The sequence below is a fragment of the Prunus avium genome, chromosome 8 (assembly GCF_965620075.1).
Source record: "Prunus avium chromosome 8, drPruAviu1.hap1.1, whole genome shotgun sequence".
NCBI classification, from domain to species: domain Eukaryota; kingdom Viridiplantae; phylum Streptophyta; class Magnoliopsida; order Rosales; family Rosaceae; genus Prunus; species Prunus avium.
In genome coordinates this window covers 26111664-26126565 of record NC_142291.1, presented here as the reverse complement: position 1 = coordinate 26126565, position 14902 = coordinate 26111664, and positions in this window count along the sequence as shown.

Sequence of the window (14902 nt, the reverse complement as noted above, 5' to 3'; positions counted from 1 at the left end):
GAGAATAAACTGTATAAATGAAAAACTATGAGATAACTGGATTGAATTAAATTGAAAATACAAATTATTGAGAATAATTGTATACTCATAAATTAGAACTTGAGGGATTATTAAGATAACTCAGAAAATAATATAAAAATAACTCAGAAAATAATATTAATTGGAAATATTATTAACTGAGGAAGCTTTGACAAACAAAGTAAAAACTTACAGAAATCTTAGTTCAGTGAAAGCAAGCAATGCCACGCAGGACACTCACACTCCACTCTCACTCACAACTTTTGTAGTTGCCTCAGGTCTATAACTCTGAGAGAACTTTGAAAACTGAAAGAAAATACATACTTGGTTGTTTAAAATGTTCTTCTATGCTTAATGGGTTCCTAATGCTTAATTTTAGGTTAGACAACAAATGATCAAATTAGGGAATTAGGAACACAAGGTTAGGACCAAACACCATGGCTTAATCATACTTTAGCTAGAATTAATCCGTTAATCTAATTGAACTTGGGAACTTATCTACTTGAGTTATTTTCTTTTCTTTCTTTCTTGTTTTATTTATTTTCTTTCTTGTTTTTCTGTTTTGTGTAGGAAAACTGAATTGGATTATTTAATCACCAAACCCTGTGGAATCGACCTCGCACTTACATATGCTATACTACCGAACGGCTCGTGCACTTGCGAGTATCACAAGAGGAGGATGCAGCTGAATCCATTTTGGTGCAGCTGAATCGATGCAACAAGTTTTTGGTGCCGTTGCCGGGGATCGGTAACATTGTTTGATTCTATTTGGCTTTATTACTTTATTTTATTTTTTTTTCTTAACTAGACAATTTCTTGTTTTAAAGGTAATGACGTTAATGGACAAGTTGTGTTTGTAGTCCAACAGAAAAGGATAATTGCCCAACAAGCAAGAGAACTGGGTTTAAGTCCCAGCTTACACAACCCATTGGTGCTTGTTGCTTTGAAACATGGAATTGGATGTGTGTTGATTTTCCTTTTCATTTTAGTTTTTATTTCCTAATCCTTTTAATTCCATTTCAAGTTTGTGTGTTTGTTTTAGCAATTTATGACAGCTTAATAAAAATGGAGAGAGATGCCAACCTCAATCATAAGAATGGGAAGTGTGGAGCAGTGGGAGAAGTCGACCTCCAAGTGCATCCATGCTTGACCTAATCGCTTCAAGGGGAAGCATTTCAATCCTTTCTCTTCTTTGAATTCTGTTTATTTCCGTAATTGTTTTTGCCTTTTGATCCACGCAGGGTTCTTTGTTTTTCTGTGCTGAATCCAACCATATAAAGAACGTGAAATTTGGACTTACAGTTGGAAAGTTATAGGCTAAAAACTGAACAGATGTCGAAGCTGAAAAACAGAGAAACGAATCTGTCCAAATGGTGATAAACGGGTGATAGAAAGTGCTGTTTGTGTTTTTCTTTGGTTTCTTGGTTTGTTTCTTTTAGTACAACAATTTATGTCGTTTGTTTGAATTTGTTTAGAGTACTTAGTTCATTTTCGTTTATGGTTTGTTGTTTCATGTTATCTTAATTTGTTTTTGTTTCTTTTTCTTACGAGAATATCTTTTAAAAATTAAAAAAAAAAAAATTTAAAAAAAAGATTTTTCATATGAGCTAACTTATGGTAACTCCAGTAAGCACTTCCGTCAATACAGTGTCTAGGAGTTCTTTAGGCAACACCTTCGGTGTCTAAGAAGTTTGGGTTTTAAGCGGGACCATTGTGACCCCTCCAACCTTCCCGGATCCCCTAGCTGTGTTTTCTGAGGCCCTTAACTGGTCATCCGTGAGTTGCTTGTATATTCATGTGTTTTTAAATTAAGTTTTTTTTTATTTTCTTTGTTTTCTTTTCTGTTGAGACTTTGTTTTTGTTTTGTTAAGTTAATTTATGTATTTATTTACATGGTATGGTTAGTTAGTTTTTTTTTTCTCTGAGTGTTAAAAACAAACTTTATTTCACTTCAAACATTGCATTAAAAAAAAAAAACAAAAAAAACAACAATAACAACTTCTTCTTCTTCTTCTTCATCTTCATCATCTTCATCCTCATCATCATGGCATGCTTCTATTTGCTCTTACTTGTAGAATCTGCAGCAGCTCTACATGGTCTTCATTTCTCTTTTGCAGCATTTCTACATGTTGGTTGGCACTGTAGAGCCGCTTCTGCAAGTCCGCCACCTGAGCCTTCAAGGAAGCTACTTCCTCAGTCAGCGCTACACACTCCTGTGTCCTCGCTAGTAGGCGCAAGCCTAGATTTGTGGTGGAGACCGCGTGTTACACGGTTAAAGTGTGAGACTCTTCCACTGCCACCTTGTCCGACCGCTGTGCCACATGCAGATGAACCGCCGGTGTGAGCCTTCTCACAGTCATGCCTTCCGGCAGTACAGCTTGAATCGGCACCGCCTCAGAGAAGTTTGAGGCCGAGCCATGATGATAAGAGGAATTTGGGAAGACAGAGTTTGGAGGAGCCCTTATCTGGACATTCGGAGGTGCAAGGGACAATTCAAGGTTGAGATCATCAAGGTGAGTGCATGAGGATGTCATTGTTTTGTTTCTGAATTTTTTTTATGGTTTTCCTTGAGTTTGCAGGAAGAAATGCAGGGTATCATCCGCTTGCAGAGGTGTGGTTTAAATAGACATATGCTGATGAGGGAGCCAACACCATTTTGGATTTCCCGGGCATGCTCGACCTAATCGCTTCAAAGGGGAGCACCTTTACTTTCATTTTATTTATTTATTTATTTATTACTTCCGTGTTTTCTGGTGTTTTATGTTTTTGCCCGTTACTTTCATTTTCTAGTGCTTTGTGTTTTTGCCTTTCCCTTTCGGCTATCATCTTTGTCTTATTTTAGTTAGGGAAATGTGTTTTCTTTTCCGTTTGTCGTCTTTGTTTTATTTAATTTGGGAAGTGTGTTTTCTTTTTCTTTTTCTTTTTCTTTTTGCAACCTTACTCTTTTATTTCCGAAACAAAATAACAATAACAAAAACAACCAAAGTAAAAAAATTTAAAATAAAAACATTGGAAATCACTTTTTCACAGTGCTCGATGTCTCGACCATAGGAGCCTTTAGTTTGGCCCTATGGCTGTCCTCTTCCAGGGCTTCACGCACAGCCTCTTGGGACTCATCACTTGAGCTCCCAAAGATCGCAATCTTAGCTTGAGCGTAATTACTCTCGCGATCTGCTTGCTTGCGTTTACCCGGTCGGTCTAGGTCCTCCAGCTGCTTTCGCATGTTGCGAGAGTACAAATCTACCATTTTTGATAGGTTTTTATTCTCGTCCCGCAATACTTCTAGCTGGTGTCGATTCACCTCCACTATCCTTGCCCTCTCTCTTTTCAAACTTTTTATAGCACTCTGACACTCTTCAACCATACTTCGCTCCGCCGCCAACTGACCTTTCAGCACCTCTACCTCATGGGACTTCGCAAGTAGGCGATGACCCAAACTTGCGACTGTTGCCGTACTCTGCACGCTCAGTGCTAGGGCATCGCTCAAGACCCGGTTGTCATCCCTTGTCCCCAGCACACGTATATCTTTAGGAGTCACTAAATTTCTAGCCACTCCAATGACAACATCGTTGTCCAGGAGTATTGAGTCAGTTACTGTCACAGGCCCCCGTGCGAAGGCAAAGTAGGGCATCCATACTGGTGCCATTGCTTGGCCTCGTGTCTGAGTCGGTGGAGCTAGGTTGAGATCCAACGAAAATGGGTAGGAAGAGGCCATTTGATTTCTCACTTTCTTTTCTTCTTTCTTTTCTCTTTTGTGTGTTTCTGAGTTGTGTGTTTTCTGTTGTACTCGTAAAAGGACACAAATTAATGTGCAAACAACCAATTAAAAATACCTGCAAGTGCACGAATCTATTGAGGTATAGATTATATAAGTACGGGGTCGATCCCACGAAGAACTTGTCGGCTTCCTATAAGTTCTAACTTGAGTACGTAAAGAACACTAATTTAACACACCACAAATGCACAAATTCAAATTGGAAACTAAAAATGAGTAAAGAAATGTAAAAGAAATGAAACAACATAAGAAACCAAAGAAAAACAGAAACAGCACTTTCTATCACCTTTTTATCATCTGTGAACAGTGCCATGAACAGTGAAAATGAACAGTGCGACCGGTCGTGAACAGTGATGACCGGTCATTTTTGGACAGATTCATGTGCGACCGGTCGTTTTTGGGCAGATTTGTTTCTCTGTTTTTCCAGTTTCGACCTCTGTCCAGTATTTTGCCTATAACTTTCCAACCGTTTATCCAAATTTCACGTTCTTTATACGGTTGGATTTAGCACAGAAAAACGAAGAACACAGCGTGGACCAAAAGTCCAAAACAGTTACGAAAATAAACAGAATTCAATAAATAAAACACACAACGTTTCAAACACACACACACAACACACTTGGGGTGGGGGGGGGGGGGGGGGTTTGGTTTGGTTCAAGTGACCTAATTCTAATGCATGAAAGTAAATGAACTCTAAATTTAACAAGAATGGCAGAGATGAGTTATCAAAATGTGAAAGTACCAAGTAACAAACACTAGGGTTTCGGAATCCACCCTAAACAATTCTACCAATGTTCATGGATACTCAAGTGATGAACTCTAAACGTGTTGATGAAGATGTTCGCAATCAAGACCATGGGTCGTGGCTCAAGACGCATTGATTCTCTCTAATATACGTAAAGTGCATGGTTCGTGCTACAATACTTGTGCCCTCCCCATAACCGAACCTAGGTATGGTTCGTACTTCGATTCAATTACAAGGAAAACCCATTAAGTTAAAAGAGAATATGAACATCACAAGAATCCTAATAGCATGGTGTTTACATTAGGTATTCAAGAAACCAATTCACATGGATGATTCTTACTTCATCCATTTATTGCTTAGGACAACATGAAGATACACATAATCCCAACAATCACAAGAAGCATGCTTTCAAAGATGGCCAACCAAGGAAAAACACACATCAAGGATAGATTAATTTGGTGAATTGGAATTCATCAAGAATATCTAGAAATTTATACACTCAAGCATCAAAACAATAAGGTTTTCATGTTTAGGGCTTCAACCTAAGCCCTAGCTATGGAATTTAGTTGCTCATACTTATTTCAAATACAAACTCAAAACAAAATTAGAAAGAAGTTACAGATTTTGTGAACATGGGAGCTCAAGGTCTTCAATGGTGGAAATCTCTTCCACTCTTTGCTTTGTTGCCCTTGTCTTCCTCCTTGAGCTCCCTAGCTCCAAGCTTCATCTCCAGCTCCAAAATCTCTGCAAAATTCAATAATGAATCCGATTGCAATGGCTGATGCTCTTTGCTCTCCTCTCTCCTCCTTTCCAGCTTTTACTTTTAATATAAAACTACCACCTTTGTTAAAGCCTTAGCCTTTGTCCCCTTGCCATGATGGGTTCTTTTGTTATTGTCTTCACCAAGATGCTCATTGCTTCAGAAAATATCTCTTAACCAAAGTAATTTCTTGTTACCAAAAGGCATGGTAACAAGTAAAAATGAGGTAACACCAAGTGAAAGTAAAACTAGCCCAAAACAGATTTCCAGAGCCAGCATCAATTGTTAGATCAGTTGGATAGGCTACACTTGTCCAATGGAGCTCAAATTCGGATATGTTGTAGTTAACATCCATTGGAACAAGTTTCATGAAGATCTTCACCTCATCCGAGCACCCGAGCACCCGAGCATGCTGATCCGAGGCCAAGAAGTTGACCTACGAAAATGAACAAAAATCAGAATTTATAACCAATAATGCACTTTTAGCTCATTTTCATTCTAACCAAGGTAAAACCTATGAAAACACAAAAAGGAAGTAAAAAGCTATAAAATGTCAAGAACTAACTCAAAATAATGGGTGAATAACATGATAAATCATGTGTAAAAATGAACCGAACATTTTCCCCCCTCTTTCTCTTTCTCTTTTATAGACTTAGTTTCTGCTTAACCCTAGCCACTGCGCTTCTGAGTTCTGCGCGGCCCTTATGGCTTATCTCTATTTGTCGCCACACCCGTTCCCCAACCCCCCTTAATTGCATTTTTCACCTTTCACCACCTTCAAAGTGAAAAAGTCGTCCCGCTTCACCCAAGAGGCCAATAATTCTGGCTTGGGAATGTGTGAGGGGCCTCTGCATGTGACACGTCCCTCACTTTGTTGCCCGTGACTCACAGGAGCCGAGACATCAGGGACCACATTCTCTCTTCTCAAAAATCTCGTCTTTGCACTCCCAATTCATGTGTCATCTTAAAAATAAAAAATTAAAAAATAATAATAAAAAACGTGTGGGCTTCGGATTTCATTGTGGGTCGGGTTTTCACCGTTGTTTAGGTTTAAAAGTGGGTTAACTTTCTTTTGCTTTGGGCTTCAAACATTTTGGGTTTTGGTTTGCATAAGACTGTCTGTTTAGGGTTTTCTGTTTCGAGTGTTTTACTATTTCATTTCTTTTTATTTGTTTGTTTGTTTTGTAATTTTTATTTTATAATTATTTTATTTTTGTATTCTTGTGTGTTTTGTGATTTTTATTTGCTTTAATACCTTCATTTGTTATAATGACATTGCTTGTGCCTAAATTTTAAACATTGAGGACAATGTTCATTTCTAGGTTTGGGGGTATTGGAGTTTAGTAAGTAATTTTTATTTATTTATTTGTTTTTTGTTTTTTTGTTTTTCCTTTTTATTTTGAGTCTTGTTTTTTTTTTATTTTTGAGTCACTTTCCGAACACATATGATGAGATTGTGATAAATGTTTGCATGACTTAAATGAAAATTGGATTTCATTTTATTAAAAATAATAAATAAATAAATTTTTGGCATCATTCTAGCATGATATGTTCGAAACCTTTGCACTTGCCATTTGTTTCATAATTTTCCAATTAAAGGATTTGCATGACCCAAAGAATTGTATCAAGCATAAATTAGACTTATATAACCATACAATGTGAGCTTTTGAGCCTTGTGCTTCATTTCATGAGTGTTATACACATACTCTTATTTTCTTGTCATCAAAGTTGTTGTTTGATCTCATTATTCATTGATTTGGTTGAACACTTAAAAGTCATTCATTCTTATGCAATTTGATTTCATGACATTTAAGAAGTGATATTAAGGCCCTCTTTGGATCGTTTGTGCCTTTCAAGCTAACCTTATGCATGCTTATGCATGATTTTCCATTGTTAACCATTTTGAGCCTACATGTAAACCTTTTCTTTCATTTACCAATTATAATTCCTAACCTTAGCCTGAAAAACAAGAATTTACCTTTCTAAGGAACTCATGAGCTTTAATTTGGATGTGTTTTTCACACTAAGTTTGGGAAGGGGAGTTACATTTCAAAAATAATAATAATAAAAAAAAAAAAATCACACAATTGGTGGAAGAAAATAGAAAAGTTGTGATTATGTGATGGTTGAATGAAATTTCATTTTTGGGTTTCTTTATTGGCCTCAAAATAAATTGGTGTTTGTTCAATTAAAGGAAAGGAGTATGAATCAATGTAAATGAAAGAAAAAAAAATCTAATCATGATAATTCGAAGTCTTGTAAACAATTATTTTATGCTCTTACATTTTTGAGTTCCTTGGACTTTGTATTATCCATACCTTTCATTTCTTACTCACCTTACACCATTGGCCCCATTACAACCTATGTTAAAGACCTAAATTGATCTTAAATGTCATATGGTTGAATTGCATGCATTTTCTTACTTTTAAGTGTTTGGCATCCTTCTTGAGATCATATTAATGCAAGTTCTTCATCTTCCTATTTTGAGTTAAGTCCTTTATGATTTAACTCTAATCTCATGTTTATAACTGAGTGTTGCATTGTAGCCCTCTTCTGAGTGATTCATTTGTGAGAGGACAACTTTGGTGAGATTTGAAGTTGCATTTGTGCTTGGTTTGATTTTTGAAATTGTGTGAAAACTAAGATTGGGGACTTTGTTGCATTTGGCTATCACACTACTACACTTTGAGCATGTTGTGTTTTGAACTTTGCCGCCTTGTAAATAATGTCTAAAATTGAGCTTTTAACTTTTGAGTCATGTGCATGAGTCATTTCTGTTAGAAGTTGTCATATGTTGAATTTGTCTATGTTAATTATGTTGTCTAGTAGTCAATTAATGTGGCTAGTAATAGTCAATTAATGTTTGGCACCTACTATGTTTGGCACCTACAATATTTGGGGGGCTTGACTAGTTTGGTTGCCTAATTAGTTTGGTTGCCTAACTTGGTTGGTTGCCTAACTTGGGGGGCTTGACTAATGTCTTAGGAACTTGTATATATATGTGTTGATTGTAAGTAATGAAAACATAAGTGAAAATCAGAAAATATTCAACAACTCTCATTCTCTCTACTCTTTCCACTTTCTTCTCTCAATATTCTCTATGTTTTGACATGGTATCAGAGCAGCGATCTTGCTGACTCTAGTCTTGAATTGTTGTTTCCATCATGGGAGAAGATGATTTTTCCCATGTTGAAAGTAGCACCACCGATCCTACTACTTTCACCGAATTTGCTGCTCAAATGGCTGAGTTGATGAAGATACAAGCATCAACATCGAATACGACCCCGACCCCGACCCCGACTATTACCTACGAAACCTCTCCTGCACAAATTGGCATTAAGTTGGATGGCTCCAACTATGCCTTATGGTCTCAAGTTATTGAGATGTATGTTGCTGGCAAGGATAAGCTGGGATATCTCACTGGTGAACTCCCAGCACCTTCTCAGACGGACTCGACATTCAACCGATGGCGAACAGAAAATGCAATCGTGAAAGGGTGGCTAATCAACTCCATGGGACGCAATAGCCACAACTTACTTTGATGGCTCTGACACCTCCCAGGTGTATGATCTTAAAAGGCGAATCTCCCGTATGCGACAAGGGGGAGGTTCGATTGAAGCTTACTACAATGATCTCCAAGGCTTATGGCGAGAAATCGATTTTCGCCGTCCAAATGAGATGAAGTGCGAGTTGGATATCAAAAAATACTATGATATCATCCAAGAAGATCGAGTTTATATTTTCTTGGATGGTTTGGATGATCGACTAGACAAAGCCCGAAGTGATGTGCTCCAAATGAGTCCATTTCCTACAGTAGAGCAAGCTTATGCTCATGTTCGACGAGAAGATATCCAACAAACTGTGATGTTAGGAGCTCCAACACCAACCGGAGTAGGATTGGTAACAAAAGGAACATACCGACCCTCTCGCCCAATTCCAACTGCTCATCTCCAGCTACAGACAGCTGCCAATAAGACTACTCCACCTTCTCGACCCAAGGCTCCCACAGATGGGAATGGTTGCACTCACTGCGGGAATCCAAAGCACACTCGAGAAACTTGTTTTAATCTACATGGTTATCCAGATTGGTGGGATGGTCTCAAGGCTCGTAAACTTGCTGCTGGAGGAACGGGTCGTGCTGCCCTTGTCACCTCGGATCCTCTGGTAACGTTAATTCCTCATGAAGAGTCTACCTCAACATCAGAAAAGGACTCTTCATCTTTCAGTAACTCAGGTAACTGTGGATATGTATTTCATACATCATATACAAGTGACTCCACAGGTTGGATTATTGATTCAGGAGCCACAGATCATATGACGTTTGATCCAACCGATTTTCTAAGCACAACCACACCACAACGAACAAGTATTGCCAACGCAAATGGTGTTACCTCTCCTGTGATTGGTGCTGGAACCATTGGCCTCTCTCCATCCCTTACTCTTCAAAATACTTTGCTTGTCCCATCGTTGTCTAATAAATTGATATCTGTTGGCCAAGCTACTGAGCAACTAAATTGTTGTGTACTTATGTATCCCGATTTCTGTTTATTTCAGGATATTCTCACCAAGGAGATCATTGGTCGTGGTACTAAGAGAGGGGGGTTGTACTATGTGGATGATTTCAGTATGGGAAAGGCACATAGTGTGAAGCACTCATCGACTTGGAAGGATCGACAACTTTGGTTATGGCACCGGCGTTTGGGGCATCCGTCTTTTGGCTATATGAGACATCTATTTCCAGATTTGTTTTCGAATTCCTGTACCACTGATTTCCAATGTGATACTTGTATCTTAGCCAAGAGTCACAGAGTCTCTTATCCATCAAGTACAAATAAAAGTGTTGCTCCATTTGCTTTGATACATTCTGATGTTTGGGGTCCTTCACCTATCTCTACAACTTCTGGCTTCCGGTGGTTTATCACCTTTGTAGATGATTGTACCCGCATGACTTGGCTCTTCATGATGAAAAATAAAACTGATGTGTTCCCTATATTCCAGTCATTTCACAAGCAAATTGAAACTCAATTCTCTACCAAGATTCAAGTCCTTCGTTCTGACAATGGGGGTGAATATATCAACCATGATTTTCAGACTTACTTCCAGATACATGGCATCATCCATGAGACCACTTGTCCTCAAACTCCCCAACAGAATGGTGTTGCGGAACGAAAAAACCGACACCTCCTTGAAACAGCACGAGCTCTTTTGATTGGCGCTCATGTTCCTCGCCACCATTGGGATGATGCTATAGTCACCGCAGTGTACCTCATCAATCGAATGCCTTCCAAAGTTTTAGACTTCCGGACTCCATTACAAGCACTTGCCCAACATGGGCCCTTGCCCTCCGTTCAGATGCTTCCGCCCCGAGTTTTTGGTTGTGTAGCATTCGTCCACCTCCATAAGAATCAACGTGGCAAACTTGATCCATGTGCTCTCATATGTGTGTTTGTAGGCTATGCTGCCCATCAGAAGGGATACCGATGCTATCACCCCTCCAGTCGTCGTACATATGTCACTTTGGATGTCACTTTTATGGAATCGGAAATGTTTTTTCATGATCCGATGTCCAACTCTCCGCCTCACAGAGACATACAAAGAGAACCACTGGGCAAGGAGGCCATGGAAATTCAAGAACTTGAAGATTGGAGCAAAACGGATCCCAAAAGTCCAGAAGAAAATGTAACCTGCCCAAAAGCGACCGGTCGCATAGAAGTTCTGAAGGTGAAATTCGAACCTGTACAAAAACGACCGGTCGCCAGGAGCCCAGCGACCGGTCGCTTCCAAGCGCTGAAACTGAGTTTCGAATCTGTCCAGAAACGACCGGTCGCCAGGAGCCCAGCGACCGGTCGCTTCCAAGCGCTGAAGCTGAAATTCGAATCTGTACAAAAACGACCGGTCGCCAGGAGCCCAGCGACCGGTCGCTCCACAGCAGAGAGCACAATATTTTTGCCTACTTCGCCGACGATAATGATGAAGACCCCCCTCACATCTCAGTACCAGCTGATCAATCTCCTGAGAATACTCCTGAGGTACGTGATTCTACTACATCTACTGTTTTAGTTGATGAAACTGTTAGTTATCAATTACCTGATAGACAGAATCGTGGAAAACCGCCAATTCGGTATTCACCGGATAATGGCAAGGTATCAAAGTATCCAATTGCAAACTATGTTTCTGCGGAAAAATTATCTGCACCCCTCCAAGGCTTTGTACACCAGTTATCCGCAATTCATATTCCAACCAAAGTGAGTGAGGCATTGAAGGATCCAAAATGGGTTCAAGCAATGAGGGAGGAGATGCATGCTCTGGAGAAAAATCACACATGGACACTGGAGAATTTACCTCAAGGAAAACGGACTGTCGGATGCAGATGGGTTTACACTTTGAAATACAATGCTTATGGGTCAATTGAACGATACAAAGCACGACTTGTGGCAAAGGGATACACGCAGACATATGGTATTGACTATGAAGAAACATTTGCCCCAGTTGCAAAACTTAACACCGTTCGTGTGCTATTGTCTATTGCAGCAAATCTCGATTGGCCTCTCCACCAATTTGATGTGAAGAATGCCTTTCTCCATGGAGAACTCACAGAAGAAGTCTACATGGATATCCCACCAGGATACGTTACATCTACTCCTGCTAATGTGGTGTGCAGATTGCGAAAGGCATTATATGGATTGAAACAGTCTCCCCGAGCATGGTTTGGGCGTTTTACCGTGGCAATGAAGACTTATGGTTTTAAGCAGAGTAATTCTGACCATACTCTGTTCTTAAAACACAAGGGAGGAAAGGTAACTGCTCTCATCATTTATGTTGATGATATGATTATTACTGGGAATGATAAGCAGGAAATTTCTCAACTACAAAAATGTTTGGCAAAGGAGTTTGAAATGAAAAATCTTGGTGGACTCAAGTACTTCTTGGGCATTGAAGTTGCTCGATCAAAGCAAGGCATATTCCTCTCACAAAGGAAGTATGTTCTAGATTTATTGGCAGAAACTGGAATGTTAGATTGCAAACCTGTGGACACTCCAATTGTTCAGAATCACCGCCTTGGGGAATATCCCAATCAAGTACCCACTAACAAAGAAAGATATCAAAGATTGGTGGGACGACTGATCTACCTATCCCATACCCGACCCGACATCGCGTATGCTGTAAGTGTTGCTAGTCAGTTTATGCATTGTCCAAGTGAAGATCATATGGATGCAGTTCTTCGGATTCTTAAATATTTGAAGTCCGCACCAGGAAAAGGACTTATGTTCTCTAAGAATGGTCATCTGAATATCAGTGGCTATACAGATGCAGATTGGGCAGGGAATGTCACTGATAGACGATCAACATCAGGGTATTTCACATTTGTGGGAGGTAACTTGGTTACTTGGAGGAGCAAGAAACAGAATGTTGTTGCTTTGTCTAGTGCAGAAGCGGAATTCAGAGGAATGACCAAAGGAATTTGCGAACTTCTTTGGTTGAGAAAATTGCTTACAGAGATTGGATATGCACCTACATTAGGAATGCATCTACAGTGTGATAACAAGGCTGCAATATCCATTGCACACAATCCAGTTCAACATGATCGCACCAAACATGTTGAAGTGGATCGACACTTCATTAAAGAGAAAGTTGAAAATAAAGAAATTCAGCTTCCGTTTGTCAAGTCCGAAGACCAGCTGGCAGATATTTTGACAAAAGCAGTTTCTAGCAGAGTATTCCACAACTCACTGATCAAGTTGGGCATCGGTGATATCTATGCACCAACTTGAGGGGGAATGTTAGAAGTTGTCATATGTTGAATTTGTCTATGTTAATTATGTTGTCTAGTAGTCAATTAATGTGGCTAGTAATAGTCAATTAATGTTTGGCACCTACTATGTTTGGCACCTACAATATTTGGGGGGCTTGACTAGTTTGGTTGCCTAATTAGTTTGGTTGCCTAACTTGGTTGGTTGCCTAACTTGGGGGGCTTGACTAATGTCTTAGGAACTTGTATATATATGTGTTGATTGTAAGTAATGAAAACATAAGTGAAAATCATAAAATATTCAACAACTCTCATTCTCTCTACTCTTTCCACTTTCTTCTCTCAATATTCTCTATGTTTTGACAATTTCTTTTCAGAAAATGTTCGGAAAGATTGTTTTGAGTTTTATTTTTTACTTTTATTTTTATTTTTTTATTTTTTTTGTTTTTGTAATTATTTTTGTTTTTGTGTTTCTTTTATTTTGCTTAAAGACTAACAAATCTAATAAGTTTTCTAACCACTTTGTTTTGTAGAGTTAGTAAAACGTTTGTGGGTATCATTTCTGTTAAACCCTCAGGAGACACAACTCCTCCTACTAGGGATGCCTAGAGGTTTAAAGGCTTGTTGCATATGCTCAACGCAATTGAGTTACCTGCGGAAGTGGTTTAGTTAACTTCTTGTTTTGTTTTTAACTTTGTTTTGTGTTGTTTTGCTCGAGGACTAGCAAAATCTAGGTTTGGGGGTATTTGATCGGTGCATAATTACATATCATTTTGTATCCTTCTAACTTATGATTTGGTTAAGTTTTTGAGTTAAACTTGTGCTTTTAATAAATTTTGTGTTTGTTTCAGTGTAATAAGCTTGAGACTCATTAAATGCATTTTGGAGACAAGTTAGCTCAAAACGGTGTCTGCAGATCAGTCAACTTCACGAATTGGACTGTAATTGCTCAAGATGAACCAGATGGTGAGCCTTATATCATTGGAAAAATGCAGAAGTCTAGTTTCTGGAGAATTTTACGGTTCATGATTCCGAGTCTTCTAGAGAAAGTTATACAAGTTTTGGCAACTTAAGGTTAAATTCTGCATCATCTGCATTACTGGGCCAAATATCACATTTGAAGGGCTTTCTGATTTTTCCTAGAGCTAGGCTACATATGCTTGGAAAGATAATTCAAAGGGTTTGAAGATCCATATTTTTCCAGATTTTGTAGGAGGGAAGATCAAGCCCAAAACAAGCCCACAAACTTACTGCAATGAAGTCAATTCCAGTCTATTTTCGGCAGTCAACTTGTAAGGCCCAAAATGTACACTTGTACTACTCAGATGGGAATGCATTCTTCATTAAAGTTGTTCCAATGGGTGTCTATTATGACATATCCAAATTTGAGCCCCATTGGATACATATTGAAACCTCAGGCCTTCCTACACCAAGCCTGGTTCAGAAGAATCATTTTTTTTCCAACAACCAAAAGAAAATCCACATGGGTTGGCAGCAAAAGGCAGCCACAATTGAACACCTTTGAACACCCATGTGAAGAAAGCTTGAGGTGTAGCAAAAGAAGTATGGGATGGGATTGATTCCAACCACACTAACATAGACAAGATGAAGTGGGAGTTATGGATTGTATTAAAAGATGAATGGTGGTGTTGGAATTCATCATGATGTTCCTCCCTCTTAGCCCTATAAATAGAGAAGTCTTCAAGCTTCAAAACACACCCCAAGGGAGGGAGCTCTCAAACACTTCTCTAGAGCTCCCTTCCCTTCTCTCCCTCACATTCTCTTAGTTTCCTTTCAAGTTGTCAATTGTTGTAACAAAATGATTTTACTAAATTTTCCTTCAAGTTTTCAAGT